The sequence below is a fragment of the Pseudophryne corroboree genome, chromosome 4 (genome assembly GCF_028390025.1).
Source record: "Pseudophryne corroboree isolate aPseCor3 chromosome 4, aPseCor3.hap2, whole genome shotgun sequence".
In the NCBI taxonomy this organism is placed as follows: domain Eukaryota; kingdom Metazoa; phylum Chordata; class Amphibia; order Anura; family Myobatrachidae; genus Pseudophryne; species Pseudophryne corroboree.
The window spans coordinates 285,009,886-285,022,974 of record NC_086447.1 but is presented as its reverse complement, the minus strand read 5'-3'; the positions used below and the strand labels follow the sequence as shown (position 1 = coordinate 285,022,974).

The 13,089-nt window shown below is 42.0% G+C and overlaps 1 protein-coding gene and 1 long non-coding RNA gene across 2 annotated transcripts in view; one reads left to right on the top strand and one right to left on the bottom strand.

Annotated features, from left to right (window-relative positions):
- Positions 1-13,089, top strand: part of LOC134909378 (maltase-glucoamylase-like) — a 395,541-nt gene that overhangs the window by 266,133 nt on the left and 116,319 nt on the right. The window lies entirely within an intron of this gene.
- On the bottom strand, positions 6,692-7,473 carry LOC134909379 (uncharacterized). The gene is made up of 3 exons (XR_010175898.1): positions 7,402-7,473; positions 7,251-7,318; positions 6,692-6,923 (listed from the first exon to the last, which is right to left on the bottom strand). It is a non-coding gene; the product is annotated as an uncharacterized LOC134909379 (long non-coding RNA).

Below are 13,089 nucleotides of genomic sequence, written 5' to 3'. Positions count from 1 at the left end.
TTCAGCAATCTTAAAAGTTATTCCCAAACTGCACTGAGATTTATCCCGTATATATATATATATATATATATATATATATGTTGGGTATACGAGACAGCGTATGGGATCCAGTCTCGTAACTACATCTCATATATATATATATATATATATATATACCAGATATTATCCAGATACACGACAGGGTCCAGAATAGAGGGCACTCACCAATCCAATTTCATTAAAGAATTTATTGGTACATCAAAGTCATCACATAATGTCGACGTTTCGGCTCTAGTAAGCCTTTTTCAAGACAGCCCCAGGAGACATCTGCTCAGCATGCCAGGAATAAGCATACTGACACCATCTCACGGGCTCCCTTATATAGCACACACTCTCAATTAATCACCTTAATTACCGGAAATTCACAAATAGACTAGCCACAATTAGCCCATAATATATCATTCGTTTATCTGTACACCAATACCTTTTTTTTTAAAACCAAATACCAACATACTGCATGACAGAAATGTAATTTAAACTAGCCCTTTATTCATACAAAATAGATAATCGGCTGTATGCATACTTAATTTTAATAATTACCAGAGTGCCACACTATCGGCATTTTACCGGAAGCGCCTCATTCGCGCTCCACCGGTACTGGATATGCGTTCCACTGCTCATGGTGACGTCATTGCCGGAAGTCATCTCGCGCTCATCCGGCAATGTTCAACGCCGTGTACTGTCATAGGAAGCGCATCATGTGCGCTCCACAAGCAGCACTGCCATGCGTTCCACCCATGTAACACCTAAACAAGACCACACATCCCATAATATATATCTAGACAAAATGCCTATTATATATTACTGTCGGACACCAATTCAACATTGTCACTGCAGTGTATATCTACGCTATAAAAAGGAGCCCGTGAGATACCACCACACATAATAGAAAATAACTAACACACAACTATACTATTATGCTAATCATATCACCTCTGTCCCCGAGGAGAAAACTACTCAGGGGCAGTGGGTATAAATCAGCAAATCACTTCTAATAAACAAAGAATTTTTGTAAAATATATATATATTTTTAAAAAAAAAGAAGCTAATAAAATTGCATAGAGTGTAATACTAAGGTATACTTCTCGATTAAAAAATACACCAGGATCAAAATTAGATCCCCATTATGGTACTCTGAGATTAATGAATAAAGATCTTTAGAGGGTTATTCTCATTAAGCCCACGTGGTACAACCGTATCAAGTGTATAGATCCATCGGGCTTCAAGTTTCTTCAAGGCGAGGACACGATCTCCACCTCTCACTGGTTCTGGAACTTGGTCAATGACCATACAACGCATAGATGACACCTGGTGGTTATGCTGGAGAAAGTGCTTAGCCACAGGTTTATCGGTCTCCTTTGTTTCAATCGCCGATCTAATTGAATATCTGTGGTTTGCCATTCGATCCCTGAATGGCCTGCTTGTCATCCCAGTGTAGTACAAGCCACACGGGCAGATCACCACATAAATGACGAAAGCACTCATACAGGTCAGGTTATACCGAATCCTGATTTTGGTACCATTATGCGGATGTCGGACGTCTCTTCCACCTATCATTGAATTACAAGTGGTGCATCCTTTACATTTGAAGCAGCCAGTCCTCCCTGATCTTAGCCAGTGTAAGGGAGTCTTGGTCGGCTGCATAGTTGGTCGCATTAGTAGTTGGCGTAAGTTAGGGCCACTTCGATATGCTCTCATTGGGGGTTTGCTACCCTTGAGATTCAGTTGCGTATCCGACGTCAACAATGGCCAATGCTGATTATAAATGTCCCCAGTGATGTGTGATGTATGCTCATATGTGCTCACATGTACCATTCGATCACTTCTCCCAGATAGATATAGATATATATATATATAAGGGAGCCCGTGAGAGGGTGTCAGTATGCTTATTCCTGGCATGCTGAGCAGATGTCTCCTGGGGATGTCTTGAAAAAGGCTTACTAGAGCCGAAACGTCGACATTATGTGATGACTTTGATGTACCAATAAATTCTTTAATGAAATTGGATTGGTGAGTGCCCTCTATTCTGGACCCTGTCGTGGATCTGGATAATATCTGGTATATGTGGATGTCCGATTTTGGACTTTCTTGAGGAGCACCCCATTGGTGATCATTTATTGCTGTGAGTGCGGACATTTCAAATTGTATATATATATATATATATATATAGATACACAACAAGCGTGGCACTCCAAGTGACTTGGTCAATAAAGGCTCTTAGACAGGCAGGTAATGCAAATACGACGTTTTAATGCCGGTTTTATTTAGGCCTTTTCCTCAGGTATACAGACAATCATAAAAATCTTACCTTATAAACGCTAACAATCACCCCGTGTGAGCAAACGTGTGCCGGGCGGGACGCCCGCCGCTTCGTTCGGCGCAGTGGAAGTGACGAAGCACTACGTCACCTGCTGCTATAGTGTTCCCCGTCACCATGATAACAAACAACAGATGGTGCATCAGGACGCTGAAAGCATAACATACAAGTGTGATGCTATCTAAACATTCAACAGGCGGAGAGTAATAATCAATATTACAACACTTGAGACGTACACAAAATGAACCATACTAAGCAGGGAGCGTCGCTAATTATCACTGTTAATGCTATTTAAGAAAAATGTATACATTAGTGCGTTAACATCAAAGACTAGATCCATGCAGCTTAATTGAATGGACAATCACACTAGTATCACCTCGTATCACATCTCCTCCTATGTGACTGCGTTAACCCATAATATATGCAAAACGAAGGCCTGGTGTTAATACAGATCCTAAACAGAACTCTGTGTATGACCTTAACCATTCAATGCATTGGCACACCAAGAGCTAATGTGGGATAACTATATGGATACACAGACTAGACACAGCAAATATTACAAGAAACTATTGAACCCGTGTGACTCATTGAGTCCCCGCGGGTATACAGTATTGAGCCGGTAAATCCACCGCGCTTCCAGCCTCAATAGCTTCCCACCACGATCACCGCCCCTGATAGAGGCGGGGACATGGTCTATCATGCTGTATTTTAAAGTGGTCAGTGGATGTCGATGTAAGGCAAAATGCCTGGCCACGGGCTGTTCGCTAGATTTCTTACTAATTGCTGTTTTAATAGCTGACCTGTGAGCTGCCATACATTCCTTGAACATGCGTTCGGTCTTACCAACGTATGACAGCCCACATGGACAAATCAGCTGGTACACCACATATCTCGAGGCACATGTAAGCGTATGATGAATAAACATGGTTTTGCCCGAGTGCGGATGTTGAAATGTGTCCCCGGGGATCATGTACTGGCATGTAGTGCAAGTGCAGAGAATACATCCCTTCTTACTAAAGTTAGAGTATGGGGGTGTATACTCCGTGACATCGGTTTTCACCAAGATATCACGTAGATTTTTGATGCGCTTGTAGCAGGACATTAATTTGGTGTCATGTAGCCTCAATTCCGGATCTCCCTGAACAATAGGCCAAAGGTTTTTTGAAATATGATTAATACCGGTGCTGCCTGCATGGTATTGCACTACCTATGGGATCATAGAGTTATCTTTGTGGTGCCTTTGTAATGGATTAACCAGTGTATTCCGGTCCACACTAAGCGCTTTATGTTTGGCAGCTCTAAGCAGCGGTAACGGATAACCCCGCTCTGCGAAATCCGCAATCATTGCTTCCATTTGTGCATCAGCAATACCCGGGTCAGAAGTAATACGTCGGACCCGTAGGAGCTGAGAATATGGTAAACCCCTCTTAAGTGGCTGTGGATGAGAACTCGTATAATGCAATACATTGTTTTTATCGGTGGGTTTGGAGTAGAGGGAGGTGACTACCAGACCTTGCTGTAAAGAAATTTGTACATCCAAATAATTAATGACCTGATCACTAATGGTATAAGTGAGTTTGATAGGGTGTTGTAACATGTTATGGGATTGAATAACCTCCTCAAACTTGGCCCTATACTGTATACTGTATACCCGCGGGGGACTCAATGAGTCACACGGGTTCAATAGTTTCTTGTAATATTTGCTGTGTCTAGTCTGTGCATCCATATAGTTATCCCACATTAGCTCTTGGTGTGCCAATGCATTGAATGGTTAAGGTCATACACAGAGTTCTGTTTAGGATCTGTATTAACACCAGGCCTTCGTTTTGCATATATTATGGGTTAACGCAGTCACATAGGAGGAGATGTGATACGAGGTGATACTAGTGTGATTGTCCATTCAATTAAGCTGCATGGATCTAGTCTTTGATGTTAACGCACTAATGTATACATTTTTCTTAAATAGCATTAACAGTGATAATTAGCAACGCTCCCTGCTTAGTATGGTTCATTTTGTGTACGTCTCAAGTGTTGTAATATTAATTATTACTCTCCGCCTGTTGCATGTTTAGATAGCATCACACTTGTATGTTATGCTTTCAGCGTCCTGATGCACCATCTGTTGTTTGTTGTCATGGTGACGGTGAGCACTATAGCAGCAGGTGACGTAGTGCTTCGTCACTTCCGCTGCGCCGAACGGAGCGGCGGGCGTCCCGCCCGGCACACGTTTGCTCACACAGGGTGATTGTTAGCCTTTATAAGGTAAGATTTTTATGATTGTCTGTATACCTGAGGAAAATGCCTAAATAAAACCGGCATTGAAACGTCGTATTTGCATTACCTGCCTGTCTAAGAGCCTTTATTGACCAAGTCACTTGGAGTGCCACGCTTGTTGTGTATCTATTTCAAGAAATTACGGAGGCACCCAGTGCAGTAATGAGATTACAGGAGAGCCGGATCCATGGGACTATATATATATATATATATATATATACATAATTACCCACCCGTTATGGTATCCCAACATGCTATGACTCGCTTCTGATCACGGCAATGATGCAAATCTGGAAGTGGTGTCATGCGGGTAAGTCCCACCGGTGTGGACTGTGCAAGCAACACACATCCACAATGGGAGGGTACTGTAGAGACCTGTATGTAAATATAAATATTTCTCACTGTACACTTGTTCTTTTTATTGTCCTGAGGATGGGGTGCCAGACCCCAAAATGTAAACACATTAAACACGGATTGTTTAACCTTATTTGGAGTCTCTGAGTACCACCTTTTTCTGTATATGCATTTGGGGTACCAGAGCAAGATACCAGTGGCCGCAGCAGCCAGCAGTGTACCAAATTTCAAGTATATATATATATATATATATATAGTATATCCAACCTGGCACTCCTTCAGGGCAGCAGAACCCCAAATGCAATACTTGCTTGTGCCCCCTCCTGGGGTACAGCAACCCCATATACAACCAGAAAAAAGCAGGCGGCACTCCAAGACTTTGGAATAAGTGAACTTTAGGGCACAAAAGTTAGTGCATGATATCAACGTTTCGGGGCATGACACCCCATCATCAGAATAATAAGTGAGTGAAATGACAAAAAAAAATTTACTTACACAATCCCACACTCCCATGCCCGCTACCGCACGCCGGTCCGGGACTCCACCACACTTCCTGTGACGTCTGACAGAAGTAACGTCATCACATGGGCAGCACCACCAGCAGATGCCGGGTGCCGTCCTCGAGCTCTGCCAGTCTTCTGGTCACGTGTACCGTATGCGGCGTCATCTTGGGAGCAGCACCGCAGACGGGCTAGAAGGGGGAAACACAGGGCTAGTTGCCATGGAAACCCCATAGGAAAACATCATATCAATAAATGTTATAATATAAGTGCATATTCAAAAAAGGTGATTATAAAAAAAGAACATGATTATTAGTACATAAATAGTAAAACATGCTGAACAGTGCATATATACATAAGATATAATATATAATATAAAATTAACAGTGCATATATAGATGGAAATCTAACCTACACAGGATGCTGGGTGACCAAATCTCCTGCTGGATCACCACTGATATGACATCTAAATAAACTTACATAAACCTGTGGCAAGGGATATTATACCTAATAGTTATACCAAATAGGGGACTACTGTACCCACCTATTCAAAATATTAAATAAACTATGAATGAATGAATAAAACAATCTTATTACTGATAGAGGTCATTTTTCTCATGGTTAAAGGAAAAATGTCAGACTCAGAGATTCATTCAAACCCCTCGGACTGACCGTGTCCAGGGTGAAGATCCACTTAGCTTCTAACTGGAGCAATTTTTTAGATGAGGTGTCATGTCCCGAAATGTTGATACCATGCACTAACTTTTGTGCACTAAAGTTCACTTATTCCAAAGTCTTGGAGTGCCGCCTGCTTTTTTCTGGTTATTTATATATATATTATTATCCTGAACCTGTCTCAGCTGTTCCTTAGCAATCATCTCTGAGCCAGTGCAAAAGGTGACTAGTGTACCTTTAAAAGCCATAAAGGGTGTGGCAGGTACACATTAAATCTAGCAGGCAGATGATGTGTGTAACAGCAGTGAAGTAGTCAGGTTTTGAGACTCTGTGATAGTGTAGGACCTGCATGAAGGTGGGGTACCTTGGAGATCGGTATGCAGGCTTCCGTGCATTGGCCAATCCACTAACTAAACCCCCATCATTTATTTATTGAATTGTTGAGGATAAGTGAGCTTACTTTGGTGAGTGCTGGGTTTTTTGTTTTTATATATATATATATATATATATATATATAACAAAAGGGTCCTGTACTCGCATCAGTTATTCAAGGGTGGGTGCTATCCCAACAGAACAAAGTCCGCTGAATATATCGAAGTCCACATACGTGGCGGGCGCACTCTCACTAGTACAACGCTTCTTCAATGATAATTTTCTTTATTGTAGCCTCAGACAATCGACGTTTCGATCCTTCCACAGGATCTTTTTCAAGAAAGGCAATACGATATCATTTGTTCTCAGTTTATACAATCATTAGAAAATGCCTATAAAGATACAAAATGAGAAAAAACTCAGCCTCCCAGGCCCCATATGCGATGGCAGAAAATCTCTATAGACTGGGAATCAATGCCCCATTCATATAGTGACTATAATATTTAAAAAAAGAATGTGCTTAGTGTCAGATAGTATTTTAAAGTATTACACACCGCCGACACAGGTGCCACTCATCACCCAGAATAGAAGGAAGAAAAAAAGAAGAAAAAGAAAAAGACACCCTATTCCTTTAAATGCATAATGTGCCTAATTTTACCAATGCACCCTCAGGTGTGGGGGGTATATACCATGAGAAAGGTCTAAGCCTCATCACTTACTCATGAGCTCAGCAACAGCCGTGTGAATATCCAGCAGGCTATCAACAACATACATGATCCCATAGCAACTGGGAACAACAAGAAACTGTTAGACCTCCCATTAGTGTTCTATTATCATAAATAAACATTAGCTCTCTGGACAGGTTTTTACCTATTGAGATCACAAACCCAGTATGCCGTATCCTGGGGTCTCAGTAGTTCCTATGTACCAATTAGTCCAGCCTGTTCAGAATGATATATATCAATGCAATGCTCACTATATACAGCAAGTGATAAGGCACAAATGGCTCAGAAAAAAGGGTGCTTACCAGGAGTCACTATCAGCCATGTGTTCCCAGGAGACATGCTGTGGACTTCCATGACCCGGATGTTTATATACTCCCAAACCGGAAGTGGATCCGCAGGGACTGAAAAGACGCCTCCCACAAAAGGGCACTTTTCAGGTGTAATAATGGATGTAATTCAATATACACTGGCTCCCATGTCAGGCCGTTCATATGCAACTTGTACTAGCTCGCATGGTGCTACAGACGCTGGAACTGGGATGTGAAACTTATTCGCCGCGTCTTGCGTTCCAACTCCCGGAAGTGGTGCGTTCCACATACCGGAAGTGAACGCGCGTCATATCACAGACTGACGCTGCGGCTGCAGTGGCTCACATATTCACTGATCAACGGAGGGAGAGAAGTAAAGGCTGATCTATGTCACCTGAATTCTCTGTATTAACCCCACATATTCTGTTCTAACCTCCAAATCAGACAAAATTGGCATTTCCCAGATGTGTCTCAGCAGTCAGGGCTTAAAGCCTGCTGATTAGATGTTCAAAGGGTGACATACGTGTCTCTAATGTGTAACGGCTGGGTGTATATGCACTGTGTAAATCTTAAATGCTTTTATTTATATTTTAATTTTTATTAATATTTAAATGATTCAATTTCTAGCCATCAGGGACCTGAGTGGATGGGCTAATACATAGAAACACACACAAAAAACATCAGACATAAAACACAAACTGATTCATAATCAACTCGTGAAAAAGTTTTTAACAATACATATATACATATATATACATGAGTATAAATAAAAATAAAAAATAAAAAATAAAAAATGATAATAACGACCTACAGACTAAGGTGTCTATATAGATAAAGATGAATACATAAAGACCTGCATGCAGGAAGATCACAGCATGGATTCACAAAAACATCTCCTGATCACACAAAAAAAGGGTAAGTATTCCGGCAACCCTCTATAAGAATACCCCATAGGGGTTGCATTCGTTGAGTCCTCGCGGGGATACCGTGTCCAGGTGGTTAATCCAAAAACACTCCCTTTGTTTCAACCTCCTAGTTCTATCTCCACCAGTGGTCATCGGGGGTACCCAGTCTATAATTTTGCATTTGAGACTAGCCACCTGGTGGCGAGCTTCAATGAAATGACGGGCCACCGGTTTGTCAGATTTGCCACTACTCAATGCGATGTGTATAGATGAGCGATGGTTCGCCATTCTATCCCTGAAGTTACGACTGGTTAACCCAACGTAAAATAGTCCACATGGACATTTTAAGATATAGATGACAAAATCTAATCTACAGTGTAGATGATATTTGAGTTTAATGGTGGAGCCAGTGTGGGGGTGAGTGAATGTTGGTCCCACCATCATAGAGCGACACGTTGTGCAGCTCCCACAGGAGAAACAACCTGGTTTTTGTTGTAACAACTGGGCAGTAGACATAGGTGCATTGGGGTACAATACAGGTCTCATAAGCATTTGCTTGAGATTAGGGCCTCGACGGTAAGCCAACATAGGTGGATCCATGCGTGTGAAAGGTAATGTTAAATCAGTATTCACAATTGGCCAATGTTTCTTGAGTACCTTTTTGAGGTGCCCAGAATGATTATCATAACGGGTCGCGAAGACTAAACGATTGTCCAGTCTATCCTTATTCCTGGGGTGTGTCCCTGCAAAGATGTTTCGTGCCCTAGACATACAGTGGGAAAGTGTTTTATGGGTATACCCACGTTCCAGGAAACGTGCTTTAACCTCTTTGAGTTGGGTTTCAGTATTGGTTTTATCAGAATTGATTCTGAGTACTCTCAAAAATTGGGACACTGGTAAATTCTCCTTTAATGCAGGGGGATGGTGGCTGGTTGAATGAAGTGTCAAATTTCTGTCAGTTGGCTTTCTGTAAACTGAAGTTGTGAAAGTATCCCCAATCTTACTAATGTGGACATCTAGGAAGTTGATTTCAGAGCTCGAGATACTCGAGGTGAATTTTATAGGATGATCCAACATATTCAAATTGTTCACCATGGTATGGAAAGCTGACTCGGTATCTAGCCAAAGTAAAAAGATATCGTCGATAAATCGACGGTAAAAAAGAATTTGATGACCATATTGTGGAAAGATGAGAGTGGTTTCGTAGTCGGTCATGTACAGATTGGCATATGACGGGGCCAGGTTGGACCCCATCGCCGTGCCTGCTAGTTGTATAAAGTACTTATCCTTATACATAAAATGATTGAACCTTAGAACTAATTCAGTTAACTCTATGATACATTCTGTGGGGACTGTGCATGTAGCATGAGTTACCAATGCGGTTCGCACTGTTTCAAGTCCCCCATCGTGTGGAATGACAGTATATAAAGAATTTACGTCCATAGTGGCTAAAAGGCATGGTATGGATTTACAGTCGATACTTTTTAATTGCAGTAGAAAATCACCTGTGTCCCTTATATAACTCCTACTGCCAACAACAATTGGTTGTAGAATGCTGTCAACATATTTGGCTAAGGGCTGCAACAAGGAGCCTTCAGCTGCTATGATTGGGCGTCCAGGCGGTTGCACCAAGGTTTTATGAACCTTCGGGAGAGTGTATAGAATTGGACACCGGGGATGTTCAACCGTTAGATATGAAAATAAATCATCATCAAACCATCCATTGTTTTTACCTCTCCTAAGACACTCATCTATGGTACGTTTGATGCCTGGCACAGGGTTGGACTCAACTTCCTTATAAGTCTCTCGATCCGATAGCTGGCGTGTGATCTCCCGATCATAGTCTTGCCAGTCTTGAACCACCACCGCCCCGCCCTTATCAGCAGGGCGAATAACGATGTTTGGATCTGCTCTCAATTTGGTTAATGATTTTCTTTCTGACTGGGATAAATTATCAAAATGTCGAGGTGGAGAAAAATTGTTAGTGTCTCTTTGAACCACCCTCAAAAATGTTTTTAGACTTGCATTCTGAGTTTGTGGATCAAATGTGGAACTCTTTTTGAAAGGCGTGGGCGCAAGTTTGCTCGTCTTATCGGAAAAGAATTCTTTTAATCTTAGTTGTCGACCAAATTTAAATTGGTCAATGCTACTCTCGAAACTATTATGGTGACAGGTAGGGACGAAAGACAACCCATGTGCTAAGAGAGACAAATCTGCTTGGTCGAGTTGTGTGCTCGATAGATTAAAGACTACATTTAAGTCTTTTTTGGTCTCCCTCTTCTTCGAGTGCCAGCTTCGTCTTGGATGTGGTCTACACTGCTTTTTTTGTTGTTTCCTGCCAGTGAGCTGGACTCGGAACCCTGAGCTAAAAAACGTCTCTGTTGTGGACCTTCATTAGGGTCAGTGTCAGATGTAGAGATGGAGGAGGCAAGCTCCTGCATATACCTAGGGGCACGTCTTCTCCTCTGGAACCTTCCTGTCTGGATATTAGGGTTTTGGGTATTACCCAAAAGCCATCTATATACCATATGATTTTTGTAATCACTGGTTACAACAGCTAGTTTCTTCCGTTTGAAGGAGATAAGCTCTCTATTATAAGTGTCAATCTGTGATTGCAGTTTATCTAGCCATTTTTGTGACTTATCCTCTGTCAGGAGCGGTATTGCTGTGATGTTTGCAGCTTCAATTTCGATCTTAATCGTCTTGAGCTCAATACCAACTTCCTCAATGACTAAAGCCATAAGGTCAAATGAGCATTTGTTGAGGATTCCGCACCACCGGCTACAAAATTTAGGATTGCTCCTGCCTAGTGTAGGTGTGTTGGTGATGCGGAATCCTCTGGGAATCTGTCGTCGTCGATGGTACTCAGAAAGAAATTGACCGTGCAATTTTAGGTCAATCTCTTTTTGGCGCTGTTTTATGAGTTTATAAAAAACATCGACTGGAGTGTCCGCCGGTAGCGACTCAAAATCTATTTTCTCAAAGAGAAATTTTTCAACCTCTTCATCGGTGAATGAAACGGTTCCCTGTTCTGGTTCATAAAACCTTGGTGCAACCGCCTGGACGCCCAATCATAGCAGCTGAAGGCTCCTTGTTGCAGCCCTTAGCCAAATATGTTGACAGCATTCTACAACCAATTGTTGTTGGCAGTAGGAGTTATATAAGGGACACAGGTGATTTTCTACTGCAATTAAAAAGTATCGACTGTAAATCCATACCATGCCTTTTAGCCACTATGGACGTAAATTCTTTATATACTGTCATTCCACACGATGGGGGACTTGAAACAGTGCGAACCGCATTGGTAACTCATGCTACATGCACAGTCCCCACAGAATGTATCATAGAGTTAACTGAATTAGTTCTAAGGTTCAATCATTTTATGTATAAGGATAAGTACTTTATACAACTAGCAGGCACGGCGATGGGGTCCAACCTGGCCCCGTCATATGCCAATCTGTACATGACCGACTACGAAACCACTCTCATCTTTCCACAATATGGTCATCAAATTCTTTTTTACCGTCGATTTATCGACGATATCTTTTTACTTTGGCTAGATACCGAGTCAGCTTTCCATACCATGGTGAACAATTTGAATATGTTGGATCATCCTATAAAATTCACCTCGAGTATCTCGAGCTCTGAAATCAACTTCCTAGATGTCCACATTAGTAAGATTGGGGATACTTTCACAACTTCAGTTTACAGAAAGCCAACTGACAGAAATTTGACACTTCATTCAACCAGCCACCATCCCCCTGCATTAAAGGAGAATTTACCAGTGTCCCAATTTTTGAGAGTACTCAGAATCAATTCTGATAAAACCAATACTGAAACCCAACTCAAAGAGGTTAAAGCACGTTTCCTGGAACGTGGGTATACCCATAAAACACTTTCCCACTGTATGTCTAGGGCACGAAACATCTTTGCAGGGACACACCCCAGGAATAAGGATAGACTGGACAATCGTTTAGTCTTCGCGACCCGTTATGATAATCATTCTGGGCACCTCAAAAAGGTACTCAAGAAACATTGGCCAATTGTGAATACTGATTTAACATTACCTTTCACACGCATGGATCCACCTATGTTGGCTTACCGTCGAGGCCCTAATCTCAAGCAAATGCTTATGAGACCTGTATTGTACCCCAATGCACCTATGTCTACTGCCCAGTTGTTACAACAAAAACCAGGTTGTTTCTCCTGTGGGAGCTGCACAACGTGTCGCTCTATGATGGTGGGACCAACATTCACTCACCCCCACACTGGCTCCACCATTAAACTCAAATATCATCTACACTGTAGATTAGATTTTGTCATCTATATCTTAAAATGTCCATGTGGACTATTTTACGTTGGGTTAACCAGTCGTAACTTCAGGGATAGAATGGCGAACCATCGCTCATCTATACACATCGCATTGAGTAGTGGCTAATCTGACAAACCGGTGGCCCGTCATTTCATTGAAGCTCGCCACCAGGTGGCTAGTCTCAAATGCAAAATTATAGACTGGGTACCCCCGATGACCACTGGTGGAGATAGAACTAGGAGGTTGAAACAAAGGGAGTGTTTTTGGATTAACCACCTGGACACGGTATCCCCGCGAGGACTCAACGA